Source organism: Falco peregrinus, chromosome 4 (assembly GCF_023634155.1).
Source record: "Falco peregrinus isolate bFalPer1 chromosome 4, bFalPer1.pri, whole genome shotgun sequence".
Taxonomy (NCBI): Eukaryota; Metazoa; Chordata; class Aves; order Falconiformes; family Falconidae; genus Falco; species Falco peregrinus.
Genome location: NC_073724.1, coordinates 94,539,231 through 94,557,053, shown reverse-complemented (window position 1 = coordinate 94,557,053; position 17,823 = coordinate 94,539,231). Strand labels below are relative to the sequence as shown.

General features: G+C 43.7%; 1 protein-coding gene across 1 annotated transcript in view; it reads right to left on the bottom strand.

The window, feature by feature from the left end:
- Positions 1 to 14,646, bottom strand: part of TRPC4 (transient receptor potential cation channel subfamily C member 4) — a 161,947-nt gene extending 147,301 nt beyond the window's left edge. The window contains exon 1 of the mRNA XM_055803135.1: positions 14,149 to 14,646. The gene's annotated coding sequence lies outside the window, so the exon portion shown is untranslated. The remainder of the gene's footprint in view (positions 1 to 14,148) is intronic.
- Positions 14,647 to 17,823: the final 3,177 nt, after the last annotated feature.

The window sequence follows — 17,823 nt, the reverse complement described above, 5'->3', positions numbered from 1 at the left end:
TTGAGAATTAAATATGAAAAGAATTTTGTATCACCCAAATACATGATTCATTTGATTCTCAAAAGCTGCCAGGACTGCTAAAGTTCAGCAATTACATCCATGATACTACATAGCTGACTTCTGGTGTCACTCAGATAATGTTATTTAAGGCTCCAGTGGTATTATCATGTTTTGTTTTCTTTGTGCTTTCCCAGGCAATTTTAAGCACATTCTCATGTACCCTTTGATTTCTTTCATGTGAAATCTCCAAGATGGTATACGGTAAAATGTTCCACCCTCTACTGCCAACACTCCAGTAAGCCAGTTTGTCCCACCACTCACAGTGTCTTTCAATCCTGAATGCTGCTAAAATACTATTATGACTATTCAGTAATGGAAGTAATACCGCAGCTGAAGTCAGTGGCAAAGCAAACTGACTTAACTGGGTAGGCAATCACTCACAGTGCATAAAACAAATCTTTGCAGGGCTGGAGCTTAGGAAATGATAAATTATTTCATAAATTCATTAAGCTAAGATTTCTATTTAAATGTGCCAGACACTATAGGTCAGAAAGCAATGAAGACATACCTGTGTATGAGGACAACAGCACTGTTACACTACAAATGCAGTTCAATAGCTCTGGTTATTGTATGCCCTAAAAACTATTATTTGTCAAATTACTAGTACCCATTTCAGTCATCTACACTAGCAAGTGGCAAAGCAAGTGATTTTCTTGGCTTTCTGGCTCACTGTAATCTGGCTTCACTGGGCCCCTCAATCTCTTCTTTTTTTAAGTCATCTCTTCCCTCTTCAACAAGCCATGGTTTTATCTACCCTTAAAACCTCTTTGAAATCTCTTTAGTATTTTCTATTCCCTGGTGTGCTTCTTCCTATTCTGTGTGTTTTATTTAAACATTCTCTTAATCTTTTGGAATTGAACAGCTGTTAAATCTTCTTTTGAATTGGTCTTAATTACTATTGTTTTCTGTTCTCATCTCTAATCCATTTTACACCTGTAATCCTGTAGCAACCTTTTTTTTTCTTTTTCTTTTCCTTTTTTTTAAATAAAACTTGATATAGATATTTTGGAAATGTCCTCTTCTTGGTTTTAATGTTATAGGAAATTTGGCGGTGCCTGTACTTAGCTATTTTAGGTCAGTCATGTTTCTAATCACTACTGAAACCCAGAAAGGCAGCAAAGGGAAAAAGGGAGAGATGAGGCTAGCAGCTGTCACTCTTCTTGCAACATCACCACTCTGATCAAGAACAGATTCTTTGTCAGCAGTCTAGAGATATTAAGCTATAATTACTTGGGATCTCTTACTCAAAAAAGAACTTTCAGAGGTTGATTCAGTTTCTAGTATACTTGAAGACAATGATTTGCCCCTGAGGAGGGCTATTCAGTTTCTTTGCATTGGCATCCAAGGTTTAGACAGCTGGAGGAGGAATCCCAATGCCCTCAGGTCTGTCTGTGTTCCAACCTTGTGTATTTATTTTTTTTTTATGCCACAGTAATATAATTATAATGATTATAAAGGGAATATATTATTATAAACAACAAGGAGCTAAGCAGTAGACTATTAAAGGAAAGAACTGTGAAAACATTTATTTGAAAACCTATCACCAAATCAATAAAGAGCCGGCTTTATGGACCTCAGCAAAAACGAGTCTCTGTTTTATCTGCATTCTTCAGACAGCTGCTACTTACTTCACTTGAACTACCAAATCTATTTTGTGTACAGCTGTTGGCTATCATTTTAATTTCTGACCTGGCAATCCAAGCCAAATCCTTATATTAATTTTGTCCTGGTATTAGCACTTACCCTTATTTGATCTGGGAATTTACCAGTTCCACTGTATAAGTTATTAGCTAGCAGTCAAAGGAACTGGATAAATTATCTGCAGATGATAGATATTAAAGATTAATGAGTCAGAAATGATTTAACTTTTCTGTGCCACAATTCTAAAAAAAATTAAATATTTTTTTTTAAGCGTGTGCAATGAAGATTAGAAAAGTAATTTCTAAGGAGCAGTTTGTGAGAAACTCAAACATGGTTATCTGGAGAAGTCAAAGGGATTAGCTGGCTTTGCCCCTCTGACTTTTACACTCAGTCACCCTGTGCAGCTGCTTCACAAGTTCAAGAAAAAAAGGGGCTGCTTGCTCAGTGTGTCGTAGACAGGTGAGCACAGAGATGATGAAGAGTTTAAGTATGGTGGTTATGTGTTTCCTGTTTCTGCCAACAAAGGTGATTTGGCAGAGATTTCAAGTAACTGCTTTTTTGAACCAATCACCCAGGAACGTTTCCAGGTGCATGTCACAGGGGGACTGAAACTGTCAGGCCAGGATGATGTTTTTAGATTGGCTTAGATAATATACACCGCTTACTCTAAAATCCCTTTTTCATTGTACCTGTACCCTCCTCCTCTATTTTCCTATCAGTTCTTGCACCCGAGTGCAGGAGATCGCAAAACGCTGTCAGCTCCCACGCTTCTGCTGCTGCAATGGCTCTGTGAAACCACCAGCAGGATGCTGAAGGATCAACTACCTTTTCTTTCTATAGCATGCACGCTGTGGTCTCCGCACTCAGAAGCAGGTTTCTGAGGAAGTTCTGAAGCAGGAGAGCACAAGAGTATCCTGCCTCCTCTCAAAAGCTTTCCCTGCACAGCTGCCATGTGCAGTTCATCTAAGGATCAAACAGTTAAAAATGCTATCATTAGACTTACGTGAAGCTGCTTAATAGGCTGCTGTGTTTTCAAAATGGATGAGTTATTATTTCTGCGTAAATATTTACCAAAAAACTTCCTTCTGGATAATAAGTAAAGTGAAAGATACTAGCTCAGTCCTAGTCAAGCTGTATTTGCTACCCGGCTTAAGAAAAAAATTCTTTAGTAGAAGCTGCCTGTAAGTTTGCACAGCGTCAGGGCTGTCAGCTCCATGCCCAGAAGTTGCTGGCTATTAAGAAGCCTCCACCTCCTGCAAGACTCTTGTGAGGAAAGGAACTGCCTCTGGATGGCTACAAATTTTCTGTGTCTTGGAGGGTTGCCATCACACTCCAATTCACAGCTCTTGCTTGGGGTGGCAAAGAAGCCATACTTGGCCAAGGACTGGACTCAAACACTTAGCATTTAAATCACATAAGCAAGTGCAGAGAGAGGTAAATATTCCCAGACGAGATACAGATAACTCTGTGTGTACACACACAAGATGGACACTTCAATGGGCTATATTCCTGACTTCTGGATAGCTCTTCTCTTTTACTCACCAGAGCAAAAATTAACCTTTAATATGTCTCAGTCACATAGTGCACATAAATATCTCTATCTGTAAGCATACATATGTGTTCTTCTGTTACGTGTGTATATAAAGGTATCTGTGTTAATGTAAATACACATAAAACTATAAGTATCTATAAACATATTTTTGCACAGAATGCAATCTGGGCATCCATAAATCTGTAAACCTTTCAGATTATGGGTATAGACACTACTATTTCCTTCAAAATTATCAAAATATAAACAGAACTATTTACCTTTCCTAAAAAAAAACTGGCTAGTGGAATGCCTGCATTGGAAATTAGCTCTGCTGCAGTGTTTTGAGCTCTTACTCAGAAGAATTATTGAGCTATTACAAGACATTAAGTGAGAGTGAGGAAATTGAACAAAAATTTTGATGATTCCTGCATAACAACACCTGGTTTCACAGGTGACATAAGTAGGTAAAACATTAAAACTGTGTTACTTCACGTTCAATGAAATATATGTGATCTACTGGAATGATGAACAACAGCCTGAAGATACTGAATATGTAATAATACTCTAGAGTTTTGCTTATAACAGAGACTTACAAGACTGTTTTGGTTTTTTTTTTTTTTTTTGCTTTAATGTGCTATAATCTTGAAATGGCAATCAGTTTTCTAGCAATTCTATAAAAATCTGTTCAGAATGGCTGCTGAATGTTTTACAAACTATTAAAAAAGAGGCTTGTGTAAAAATTACATGTGTCATTGCCTACTTAATTTTTCATTCTTAAAATCAATTTCCCAGCAACAGAAAGATGCAGGAATTCTTATAATCAGATACAGTGTGATTTTAGTCCTTGTCAACTATAGCAGTGTACTTAAAGCAAAGATTCACTGCTTCCCTCCATGAAAAGATTCACTATATCAGTCTGTGAACTGCAACAGAAAGAAATACTTAAATAAAGAATGGAGAAAATGATTGAAAGCCATCTCAACATTACACAGGGCAGATGCAGGGTGCAACCATGGCAATGACGGCAAATAGATTAACGTTTTAGGCCTACACATTTTTCTAAAATACTCAACAGCAGCAAGATTTTGGACTAGATTCTCCACAACTTGTAATTGCATTGACTGCATTGGAGTGGAGGAGACACAATACATTTTTCATAAACTGCTAAATTATTGAGAAGAAACAAGAAGCTGCCAGAGCATTATAATTCTCTTGGAACCAAGGGGGCAAATTTCCAAAATTACATCTTCCATCTGAACCAATGCATGTATGATTGATGAGAAGGCACAATTGTTTCATTTTGTATTTTGTAAAATTTCACATTAGGGTGCTAGAATTTCAAATTACTTTGACATCACCATCATTTTAAATTCACCTGTGATCTTCATATTTCTCTAAGCTCAAAGAGCACACACAGTTACAATCTGAAACAAGTAAGTATGCAAACAAACTGAAAGGCAGGCAACTTGTGGGATTTTAGGAAGCTTTACAATATGCAAAAGCTGCTAAAAGAGTTTTTGCGTATGTCATCTTTGGCTATAAAATAGGCTTGTTTAGTGACAGCTACCTATGTAGTAAAAGCACGTAATAAAAGGAGTTTTCTCAGACAGCTATGATAAAGGAATGGAAAAAAATCAAGTAATAGGCTGCATCTCTGTGAACCAAAGCAACACTTCCAAAGGAAAATGCAAACATGCATGGCAGAAACATTTTTAATATAGTTCTAGCATGTGTGATGCTGGATTCTCTATACACATTTGTGTAATATTGATGTTTTTCTTTGTTTTCGTACGTAAAACATTCACCTTATACTCCCTAAACTGGGATTCAGGCAAATGTCTTGTACTAAGAAGAATAAAGCCAATGCTTAACAAGAAGCATGCTCTGAAGCATTGCTTTTAGTAGAACACCAAGATTTTACATTTTAATACTTTCTTGAATTAAGGTTAAATTACAAAACCCAGGTAGCATTTTATTTCTTCAAAATTAATTCCATCACATGCTGACCATATATCTTTGCCAGTATGAGCTGTTGATTGTTCTAGATACTTTTATTGTAGGCTTTGCTTTGTAGCAAAGGGTTTATGTAAAGAGTGTTAAAATATCAGTAAATAGACAATTAGGCAAGAGAGCACTAATGGAATGACTAAAGTGTCATTTTGCCCAGCATACTTCTCTGCCAAAGCACTATGTTTCCAGAAGGAAATCAAGCCTTGAAAGATACCTATTATCTAACTGTCAACAGGAATATTATGGAGAATATGAGCACAAGCTGACCTATCTGAATGTGCTAGTGTCTCTCAACAGTCATGGTCTTTATCGCCTTTTATTTATATGACTGCTTTGAAATGAAAACACCTACTGTTTTGTCCATTTTTGTTTTGAAACGTCAACTTATTTCTTTCCTCTTCAAAGTCCCACTCATGCCCTTGCTCAAAAGGCTTGCCCAAGGTCAGCAAAACCTTGGTTTTAAGAGAAGCCTGGTGGTATATTATCACTGAGAAGCATAATTAATCAGCAATGATTTTTCCTGAAAGTAAGGACTCTATCACGTGGGCTTTGGGTAGTGCAAAACATGCTGTGCTAAGTTACACATTTCTCAGGTGTTATGAGCAGTGCCCTGAAGAACTACAGAAGTTTGAGGACTGACCAGCTAATGAGCTCCTTGAACGCCATCTCATCAGAGAGAACTGCAGACCCACACATGGGCACTGCTCCTCAGGGTGAGGTGGCTGGCTCTTCCCCAGAGATTCTGGTGCTTCGTAACACTGAAGACAAATAAAATCCTCTTCAGTGTCACCAAGAGCTCAACTACTATTTCTGGACTTGACATGCTGAGCAAGCGGCAAATCCAACCTTAATAGCTGACAAGGGTGAATGCACAAGAGCACATCAGTAAGAAGACATTGGTAAACCAGTGTGGTGCTTCACTGAAGGTGCTAAGCAAGGAAATAGCTTATTATGAGAGTAATGTTCTTTTAAGAAAACAAAATGACAGAATGGATTGAAGGCATATATCCAGATCCCATCTTATGCACTGGATCATTTTTTTAGTTATAAAGATCTAAAAAGCCGGATCCTGTCTGCAGTTAACCCAAAGGTTATTTTTCAGAAAGGAATACTTCAGATGGAAGGAAGCTCCTACCTGGTCAAAAGCCAGCAGAAGCGGTAGCAAAATGAGGGTGGGTTCTAAGAAGTGAGTGAAGAGGAAGCACGCTGGGGATGAGCGAGAAATCCTTCTTTTATCCCAACCCATCCCTACAAAACCCAGTGTGTGCTGTCAGTTCAGTAAGTCAGCGCAGCTCTGAGGCTGGACTAGTGCCTGACCACTGAAAGGCAACCCAGCTCACTCAGCATGCCCTGCTTCCCTCCCCTGTGAACAAATTCACACTCAAAAGAAGAGATAATCGAACTCATGCTCAGTGTGCTTGTTTTAGGTATTGTAGAAGAAGCAAATCCTAAAAAAAAAATAATAAAAAAATAATTGTGGAAGTTTAGTTCTACGTAAAGACACGGCAGCAGTAAATGAAATCATCTCAGATCACGCCAGTATTTGATATAACTGGCCTCTGCATAAATATGCTCAAAGTTAATATCACTAAGTTAAAACAATCATGAACAAAAATATTTTTATTAAGTGGGCAGACCAAAATATTATTTTGCAATTGCTCTGTACTAAGCCCAATGCCTTTTACAAGAAAATACAAGAATAGTTATAGCACGGGATTTAGTACAAATACCTACCATCTATTATATATAATGTTATATAATAGTATATGATATACATGGCGTATATATAGTGTGTACATATACACACTATGTATTTTATACATAGTATATAATAGTATAATATATATAATATTATGCCATCAATTTGCAATCTGTGATCTCTGTGCCGTAGGTGCCAGGTTTCCGATTAGTTTTAAAAAAATTAGTATAGCATATACTTCATATTAGTCTTAGGAGGCTTTATTAATCATTATGTGGCGTGATGAAGTACTTTGAGTTAAAACACTTGAAAAATAAAGGCGTAGTTCATATTTGCTAACCTAGGAATCCAAAACACTGGCATCCAAGGCTGGTTTGTCATCCCAATCTTTCTTTATTAGAAATGGGAAGAAATGCACGCTCTGCAGAGGGCAATTAATTTCCTTCAAGATAGGTCACATGAATCACTCTCTGAAGTTACTAGGTTCCTTCTAAAAGCTATAAAGACTAGCTTTGACTCACAGGTCTGATGTTAAGGTGTCGAGATGAATTCAAAGACAAGCAATTACTGCCTGTTGAATGACGGGTTTGTAGCTAAGAGGCTTAGGGCAAACTAGACAACTGTTTGGCAGGCAACTTGGTTTTGGTTTTATTCATGGCCAGAATTCCTTCTGCAGGGTATCTGCTAGGCGGTTAAATAAAGCCACCACAGGGAAAGCATGCGTTTTTTAAATTGACAGTGTTGCAGGTACAAGTGTACTAAAGAACACACCAAATGTGAAAATCAAACTCACCAAGTAGCATGAACAAGTTCAAGGGACCGACAGCAGTACTAATCGCTTTAAGTGATTACCAGCAAAAATTAAAGGGAAGCATCTCTCCCAAACTAAAACAAAATGTTGCCAGTATGAGCGAAACACAAATGGGATATTTTAGTTATTTTCCAGTGGAAGATAGGCAGTTTGTATGTAGCAGTCAACGCTGAAGCATAGCGAAAGGATTTATTTTGAAGTGTTTTGGTAATAATGAACATTTCCACAGGAACAGAGATTAAAACCACTCTGTCATCACTGAAAGATGATTTCTGTTGTAATTAGGTATTCAGTAGTCTAACGTACACTGTGGAGATGTCAATGTTGAGAGCATCGGAAGAGAATCTGTGCCTCCTTTCCCTGGCTCCACAGATGCAGCATGTTCTCTCCAGAAGAGACACCTTGCACTCGCAGGAGGCAGGATGAGAGTGCCCAGGACAGTGCGTTCTTCTTTTACAAGGGTCCAGCTGACACTCCCATTCCCATTGCCACAGCTACAAGCCGTATTTCAGCTACCCAATCCAATCACAAATTCCTAAAAATTCTGAAAGCAGACAACAGGATATTTGAATTACGTTGTAGTCATCTAGTTATTGTTACGAAGTGACATCATCGTCTGCATCAGTACCATGAAGGTCTATAGGACCCTGAGAGACCCTAGAAGAAAACAGACATCTCTATTCTGTCCCCTCTGAATATGTTTTTTTAATTATTTTTTTGATACCAGTAAGGTGAGATTCACCTTGCCTTACTTTACCTGTGTGAAATCCAACAATCATCAACAAGAAATACCCGATTCCTCCCACTCTCTGTCAGGTGTATGAACCAGATGGATTAATTTGTCCACTGGAGGTTTCGGTTTCTCTCCAGTGACTATACAAGGAACATCTATGGTTGGTTTATGACTGGCAATCAGATTTGTGGTGGCTACATGAAAAAACCCTGAGCTTTGGTACAAAAATCCCTTTTTATAGCTTTTCAAGATTTGTCAGCAATCATGGTTTTGATATAAATTACTATATAAAAATGTACTGGGGTTAATTTTAAATCAGAGACAATACGACCCTGTGTCTTCTCTGATAAACCTACTGTTCATTCCTCTACTCAAAAAGTAAATTGACCTGTTCTACTTTTTAGAATGGAAATGATAGTAGCAATCAATGCATGAAATAAATTTTTTATTGGCAAATACAAACTAAATTTAAAATATATCAATTCTTAGAATCAAAACCCATATAAATACAGAGGACAATGGAATTTTCATTGGGAGCAAATTTGTTGCTCCCTCTTAGTCCAGTACTCTCAAGTCTGATACCAAACTGCTAATCTGCTAAACTATTAGAGATTTTATCTTCAAAATAGAATCCTTTAGTATTCTTCCCCTGATTTAGGGTAACACAGAAGGAACACAGGCAAAACCGTGTCCATTCATCTAATGGACACAGGACTGCATTGATTTTCCTAGGACTGCTGTCCTCCTCTGATGTGAATGGGTACTTTGGTTAAATGATGGTTAAAATGAGAAATTTGAATTCTCAGTCGATCCTATACGGAGCCTCCTGCAGGAAGGTCTTTACCCACAGAATGCCTCTATCTCTCTCACAAGGAGCAGCAAAGCTCTCGGGTCAGGCCAACTTGTCACCACACATTTTGGGGCAGATAAGACAGTTGTACTAATGCTCCTCCCTCTCATTCTCTATGACCTAGTTTAATAATCACCCCTGCTACTTGGCCTTCACTGAGAAAAATGTCAGCTCTTTAGCAGCTGCTGCCTCTCGCTGACTGGCATGAGAACCAGACACCTGAGCTGAAAAGTGACAAATGTTTTAGGTAATTGACAGTTTGCAAAAGACTATATATATTTTGAAGAATCTTGTGTGAGGAAACTGGATTGCAGAGGTGGCAGCTGGCATACTCCCAGAAGTGTGCATTCAAGGGGCAGTTGTGAGTTCATGCCATTTACGGAGCATTTTAAAGTTAGCACAGCAGCTTGGAGCATGTGCATGTGTATGCATGTTTTGATTTGGTTTTTTGGTTTGTTTTTTTTTTTTTTTGTTTTGTTTTTGGGTGTTGGTTTTTTTAATATGCATTTTAGTCTGATTATAGCAACCATTTGTCCTGGATCTACTGACCTCTGTGCTTATTTAACCTTTATGCTGTACAGCCTGATCTGCACAAGCTAGGTTAGCTGAATCCAAGCTAAGAAGGAAGGTTCCTTGTCTTGGGTCTTACTGCACAGTTAGCAAAGAGAGACAGGCATCTCTGGAGGATGCTTGCTCTGCTATAAAGGAGATGACAAAATACAGAGGATGGCTCACTTTCTGCATCTGCCTTTCCGGGAAAGGAAGAGAGACACTACATACAGGTTCACCTCAATAGCTGACGAACAGGTATTTCATGTCAGTTCAGGGTATCAGGCATAGCTACAAAAGGCTTGTCTGTATGCTACAAGACCTGCAGGAGACCAGCATCCATCTAGAGTGGCAGTTGCAAGTCAACTGAACTGTGCTTCACATGACTAGCTGCCACCAGGACATGAGGACCCTGGTATCTATTTTTCAAGTCTTTTCTTAGATGTGAATGCAGGTAGCATAAACTTTACAATTCTCTGAGCCAAGGAAGGCTGTATTTTTAGTCCTTAAAACTGATAAAAGTAATCACTTAATAATAATAAAAATAATAATTTGTGTGTCATGGAAAACCAGCATGTGTTGACCTAGGACTGGAAGACCTTAGGGGCACCACCACAAGACTTGGCTGCTCAATGACTGTCCACGCAGCAGTGGTGGCATGGGGGCCTTTGCCTCTTGGGGAAAGGTTGCTTGCTCCTCAGAAGTTGTCAGTAATATGTGGAAAGTATCTCCAGAATAATCCCACAACCTCTGTCTCAGGAAAGCCCAGTGAAAAATCTTTCTCTAGCCACTGTTCCTGTCTCTACCCATTGCATAATATAACAGGTAATGCTATTGTCATAGCATTCAGATGGTTCACCTGACATGCACAGGTACGTGAGAAGCTTTTCTGATGAGTGTATTAGCAGAGGCTCAGCAACCAAGCAATTGCAGAAGCTCTCATAGACTTCAGAGGTTAGGTTTGTTCGGGTTCATACTCTTAGACATATGTAAAATTCACTCAAATTTAAGGAAGTTTTCCTGTCCCACTTCAGCCCACAGTCTCTGAAAAACAGCTTAGCTGTAAAAAAAAAAAGTAATTTTTACCCAAGGTTCCTTTCAGTTTTTGTTTCACACCAGTCACTTTCTAAATTATAAGTGGTTGTAAAACAGTGGAAGAAGTACTTTGAGAATTTAAACCAAAACAGAAGTTTGAAGGGAGCAAAAACCCAAACCTAGCCACAACTCTAAGAAAAACCTGTTACAACAAATAATTTTCATTTATTTGTTGCTTTTGCCTGTGTGGCACACCAAAAAACCCTTTTAATGTCTTTAAAAACTTCACTGTGCAAAAGAATTGTGTCTTATTTCCAGGTGTTCCTGTTTTAGCAGTTTCAAATTCTAGTTGACTGAAAGCTAATGCACCTATGAAGGATTTCTGCATGGATATCTGTTACAAAAAGATTTAATTTGCTCAGCCTTCCTCTGTGTTCACTATTTAAAACTGTATTAATTAATATGTATTTAATCAGGTGAATTTGTTTTGCAGGAACAAACCACAGTGGACATGAGGATCCTGGCACCGTTGTTGCTAGTGTTATACTAATGCTATATACTACACTACTTAAAAGTAGTGTCAGTGTAGTAAAGTAAGGGCAAGTCTGTCTCATCATCCTCAATGGATTCAGGGCTTCTAAAACAGATGGTTTCTGGGATTTTTTTTGTTGTCACAAAACATGGTGATGGAAGATTGATTTATACGCAAAGTTTTATCTTCAACCTGTTTTCAGTAATTTTAAATATTATATTTGATAAAGCAACCAGAATATAATCCAACACAACTGAAATCTAAACAGAAAAGGTAACAGTAAATTTGACACTCATAGAAACCATTAAGTGTCTGAATAGAACAATGCTTCCTCTATTCTTGTCTGCTTTTTCTTGAAACAGGTTATAAAAAAAGTCTTTTCTTCCAGCTTCTTGCTGCCTTTCCACAAGACAAGCCATGGTGCTTTAGTCATCATTCTCAAAAGGAATTCAGTCCCTTTTAGCACTGATTACCAGAATCACTAGAGGCAGGCAGAGATGCTGCACAGGATTTTCCCTGTTGGTTTTACCACCTCACTCCAATGAATCATGTCCCAGAAAACACTGACAGATTCAATAGTGCAGTGGCATGGAGACGGGTCTCAGGTGTTGGGAAGAGCAGTCATGCTCATTTTTACTTGTCATTTAAGTGAGGCAATATACACACACACACAAAAAGGTGAAAGCTAACCCCTTAAGTGTTTTCTCTACATGTGTCCCCTGATACATACTTGGCGGGCTTTCCAACGTGGAATAATGGAAATCCACTTTCACCAAGAGTGGAGCCACATTGCTCAGGACCCAGCATTTTCAGCAGGCACATTCAAAATCATACCAGATCTATAGTGACCTCAATCGACTTAAATTCCAACTAGCAGTATTTGGCTCTAAATAAGATGAGATAAAAAGAAATGGAATTTCTTTCTGGAGCTATTTTAAGGGCCATGACTACTATATATAGAGCCAGAATAAGTGGCTGAAGTTGAATTTAAAAGACAGACGTATTTTTGTTTTGCTGTTTCCAAATACAGTCTCATCTGTTCCTAAGTCTGAACAACAGAAGAAAAAGAAAAATTATATTAAAGAACCTGATCCTTCTGCAAGCAAAACCAATGTTTTCCAGTATAGAAGGCAACACCCAAGGAAAGCTAAACTGTGCATGAGAGTTTCAGATCTTTTTTCTATTACAGTACAAAGCCTATTTTGGAGTCTTGCCTGAAAAAGGGGTGTAAACTCAGGTCTTCTGTAAGTCCAGAATTTCTGCTATTCTAAGACAGTTCTAAAGCAGTCTTACTCAGGTGCCTGGCTTCGCTGACTGTACAGAAAACTCTTGCTTATGAGAATGAGGTTAAACGATAGGAAAAAAACCTGTATGTTTGCGTAGATAACCTTACAAAGGTATCCAGGCCTCGGCTTTGGAGAAAGTAATATAAACACTGAAACATGCTATGTCACTGCAGTACAATTAAATTTGAAATTTCAAGTAGACTGGATTTAAAGGTGCTGCAATATTGGCATTTAATTCACTGTGTAGGACTTAGAATAAGCTATTTCCTGTTCTGTCTGTACTGTAGGAAAACACAATTCTTACAAAAAGAAGTATTTCTTTCTTGGACAAAACTGAGGTGCAATCTCAGTTTTATTATTTTTCATTCATTTTTTGGAGTAGTAACCATTCTCTGGAAGAAAAAGACAGACTGGAAAGTGGGTTTAGTTTCTTCCACCTCAAAGGTGTTTTAGCATTGCAACATCCATCTCACGAGGCACGCTTTGAGAAATCTAAATTTTGGTTGCCATGCTAACAGGAACGGAGTCCAGTGAAACAAAAGTGCATGAACGACATTTTCTTGTAAAAACAGGGAAATACTAGATGAACGAGGCTGCAGGTTTTACCAGCTGCAGTGCATCCCACAGCAGTGCCCCTCCGCAGAGCGCAATTTTCTGTCCGCATTCGAGACCCCGGAGCATCAGCTGCTTTTCCAACAGGACCGGGCGGCTGGTGCCCGCCCGCCGCCGGGCTGCTGCCAGCGTGAACCCGAGGGGGGACGAGCCCCACCGGGCACCACACGCACCCAGCAGCCGTCCCACGGCCCGCTCCGCCGCGCTCCCTGCCCACCTGCCCGCCGCTCCGCCGGCTCCCCTCGGGGGCTCCCGGCAGGACCTGAACCTTCCCAGGGGGTCCCTGCGGACCGCACCGCCGGGGAGCCGGGTCCCTCTCCAGGGGGACAGCGGGGACGCGCCAGCTGCGCCCCGGCTCCCCGCCAGCACCCAGCGGCGCGGGTCCCTCAGCCCACCCAAGTGCGTGGGGCCGCGCTGCCCCCCACCCGCGGCCGCCCTCGCTGCTGCCCGGCGCGGGGGGCGGCCGCGGAGCGCCCCACCGTGTCGCCGTGCCCGGCCGGCTGCTGCCCTGCAGGTGTCACGCTGCGCCCAGCCACCGAGGGATGCCGCGTCCCACGGCAGCGGCTGCGAGCGAACAGCACACGCTTACTACGCGCAAGAGAAAAGAAGGGATCGCAATGCTCCTCCGGACTGTGACCGAAGAGGTGCACAATGTGGCTTTACGCTTGCGTCGGCTCAAAAGTTACCCCAGACCGCCCTAGGGACTTTTTTTTTTTTTTTTTTTTTTTTTTTTGGTAGAGGGGCAAGAAGGGAGTCAAAGATTCAGAAAGAGAATATATCAAAGTTGGTGACAACTTACTTGGTTTAGGTGCATGCGTTGACTGCCGGCATCTTCCTCCAACAGTTTTAGAGGTTACATTTCCCCTTGGAATAAGTACCCTTTTGTAAATGAAATCCCGTTAAAAGGTGTTTGTTTTATTTCACTGGCTCTCATCCATCTCAGCCACTTTTCCCCATTTTTATTTTCTTCATGTTTGCCACACATGCAGGCACTCTCGGATACACGCCCACGAGTTAGCGGGTGTCCATCACCTCCAGCTGCGGGGATCGCGCCTGCAGCCGGGCTCCGGTGCAACAGATGACAGGCAGGTCCTTCCCCGGCTGCTTAGTGCGGCACCTCCTTATTCCCTCGGGGAGCCTCATGCCGGCTGTAAAAAGTAACAGCTCCTTCCGATGCGATGGTTCCCACCGAAGCGCAGGCTGCGCAGCATGGGGAGGGAGGAAAGACACGGAAATAAAAGCAAAAAGAGCGCAGAGGGGCAAGCGCTGGGGTTTCCCGTCCTCGCCGATGCTCTCCCTCCCCGGCCGGCGGCGAGCTCTGCCTCGGCGGGCCCCCTCCCGCCGCCCCCGCCGCGCTGCCCCCGCCGGCCCCCCGCGGCCGCGCCGCTCTCCTCGCCCGGCGCCCCCCGCGGCCGCGCCCGCACCGCCGCTGCCCGCCTGCGCCCCCCCCGCGGCCGCGCCGCGCACCGCGGCTCCGCGCCGGGCTCCGCCGGGCTCCGCGCACCGCCCTGCCTCTGCGCGGATGCTCCGCGGCCGGGTGCGCACCCAGGTGTGTCCCCCGGGCAGAGACGCGGGGGAAGGCGCAGGCGGGCGCGCACCTGGAGCGGGAGCCCGGCTGTAGGTGAGCCGAGACCACGCACCGCGCGGGATCGCTCGCAGGCGAACGCACCGGCGAGCGGCGGCCCGCGCCGCAGAAAGTTTGCCGTTACGTCTCTCTGCAGCCGGGAAAGACCTAAGCCGCTACCTGCAGTCGCAGCGGGGTACTGTGCGTGCCCCTGCCCGGAGGCCGCTCCCGGTGCGCCTCGAGCGCGGGGCGGCTGGGCGGTCCCGGTACCGGCCGCGCTGCGCCTTCCTGAGGCGCCGCGAAGCCTCCGGCCGCGCCGCCCAGCGGGGGCTCGGGCCGGGCTGCGCCCGGGTACGCCCTGCCGTGCGCCGGCCGCCCTGCAGCGTCCCTGCCCTGCGCTGCCCCAGCCTGGCCCGCTGCAGCCAGGGCAGGCCGGCCTGGGCGCTAACGGGGTGCGGGGCCGAGCCGAGCCAGGATGCGTAGTAGAGGATCGGGCGGAATAAGGCTAGACAGCGTTTCCTCCCTTTGCTCTTTCTTTCCCTAAAAACCTGGGAATTTACATGCACGAGCTTAGAAATGGTAGGAAAAAGACGCAACGTGCGGAGACAAAGATGCACGACAAGATAGTCCGGTCTTTTTTTTTTTTCTTTTTTTAGAAGCGTTTGGACTCGGCTCCGCGTTGTGCTCTGGACACGGTGCAGACACGGAGCTTGGGGGGGAACCTGCCATCGTACGCGAAGCCTGCGGTGGCCCGGCTGCGCGGCGGGCGCTGCCCCCAGCCCGGGCGAGACCCCCTGCCACCCCCGGCCCCGCCGCGGGGCTGACTGCCGCCCGACACCGCTGCGCGCCGGCCGGGCTCGTCCGGTGGGTGAACAGCGCCCAAGTCCGCGTTCCCGCGGGGACGGGGGTTGAAATTAGCCCGGGGCAGCGCAGGGCAGGAGCCGCCAGCGCGGCCGAGCCCCGGCGGGGCGCGCAGCGGGGCGCGGGCAGCGCGGCCACCGGCAGCCTCCGCGCTGCCCGCCGAGCAGCGCCCTCACAGGGCCCGGCTGCCCGGGCCGCGGGGTGTGGGGTGTGTCTGTGTGTTTGTGCAAGAAATGCAAAGAGCGAGAGTGTCCGTCGTGCTGCGCTTCATTCCTGTCTCTGTCGCAGGCGTCAGCGCACTGAGCCGTGAAGCGCCTGAGCAGGCAGGCGAACCTGAAAACGCCGCTACAGCCAACGTTAGGGAGCTGGCAGCCACAGCGGGCTGGGTGGCAGCTGCGCGCACGGGCAGCACGGCTCCGGGGGCAGCACGGCTCCGGGGGGAGCAGAGCACAGCGAAGCTGTGATGCAGCTACTCCGCCCGAAGTGCGGCCGGAGCTGAGCGGTGAGGATGCCGATCGCAGGTTGATTCTGCTCTGGGACTTCCACGGTTGCAGCATCAAGCCTCTGCATCGGGCTGCTGTGGGGAACCACTGGCATGCATATTTGAGATGTGCCCCAAATCTGTTAGGATTTCGGCAGAAACATTGTGCCTTTGGGGAGCTGCTCGGGAGGCAGGCTAGTGTGCTGAGCGGCATGTGATGCAGGCTCGCTGAAGCAGGCCTCTGCATGGCTCCCCTGAGAGATGTTAATTGAACTCATGAGATCAACTCGTGTTGATTCAAATACAGATCAAATGCCAAAAGCAGCTGTTATGGGAAGCTGAGCCAGTTGTTCTAGTACGCACGCATACGTGTGTGCAATGCATGTATATACATAGACCCATACGTGCACATCCACACAAAAGCAAGGGGAGAGAATTGGGTAAGTGGAGGCTCCCTAGTGCACAGAGAGCCTGAAAGCCTGCAATGAAGTGTGGGAAAGGCTACACCATTAGATTGCATTGAAATTGTTAGTGTGAGCTGATCTGCCTGTTACTGTAGCGTTTGTACCCCTTGTGCATGCTATGCCCACTACTGAGACCACACTGTGTTACTACAGGTTGGAAGTGTAGACAAGAGTTACTTTCAGAGGTATTTGATGTTCACTTTCCCAGAGCAGCGTGCTTTTCCCCCCGTACATTTCCTTACTGGGTCTTGAGAAGCCAAGTTCTGAGTGTAATGTTTAATTTTCCACAAGCAAATACCTCTAATAGTATTTCCTTTGTCTTTTTATGTGTCGCTTGTGACCTTTCTCCTTTTCAGCGGTGAATGCAACATGGCACTATCAATGTGCTTTACACTTTCTGGCATTTTACACACAATAACCTGTTTGCAGCCTCCTGTGGGTCTTGAGCAATGCTTATAATTCCCGATTAAACTAACATTCAGATAAAATCTCTGTGGTATTACTCAGATGAAAATGAAGTAAATACAATTTTATCTCTGGTTCAGGACAGTGGGGTCTGGATCTTTGCAACGTTCTGAGTTTATGCTAGTATATTTTATTCCTAGCAGGCAGCTAGCTGCCAACTGTTTCTCAGCAGTAAGTATTGTGGCAGGGAGAGAGAGGTATAGGGGGAAAATTAAACATTCTGTGAAACCCATATCGCATATTGAGGTTTTAGAGGATATGTGGTAACTGGGCCTTCCTTTAATGTGCTCACAGTGTCACACTAAATTACGTTGCTCTTGGGATCTTCTCTGTTTCTATCCCCATGTTACACCGTTCTCCTCAGAACACCTGACGCACGCCTGGCAGCTGACCATTTGCAATTCAGCTAAATCTTATATATCCAAAATACCAAGCAGACTGGGATTTTTCCCTCTGCAGTTTGTGCAAATATCACTGGGGCATATCTCTTGTTTTATGTCATGAACCACTACGAAGAGAAAACCAAAGATTAAAAGCAGCTTGAAAAATATGACCAAGTTGGAGCATTTATAAAACACGAATTGATTTTGCCTTCTGATATCAATGGGTACCAGTAAAAACATCTGCAGCAGATGCAAA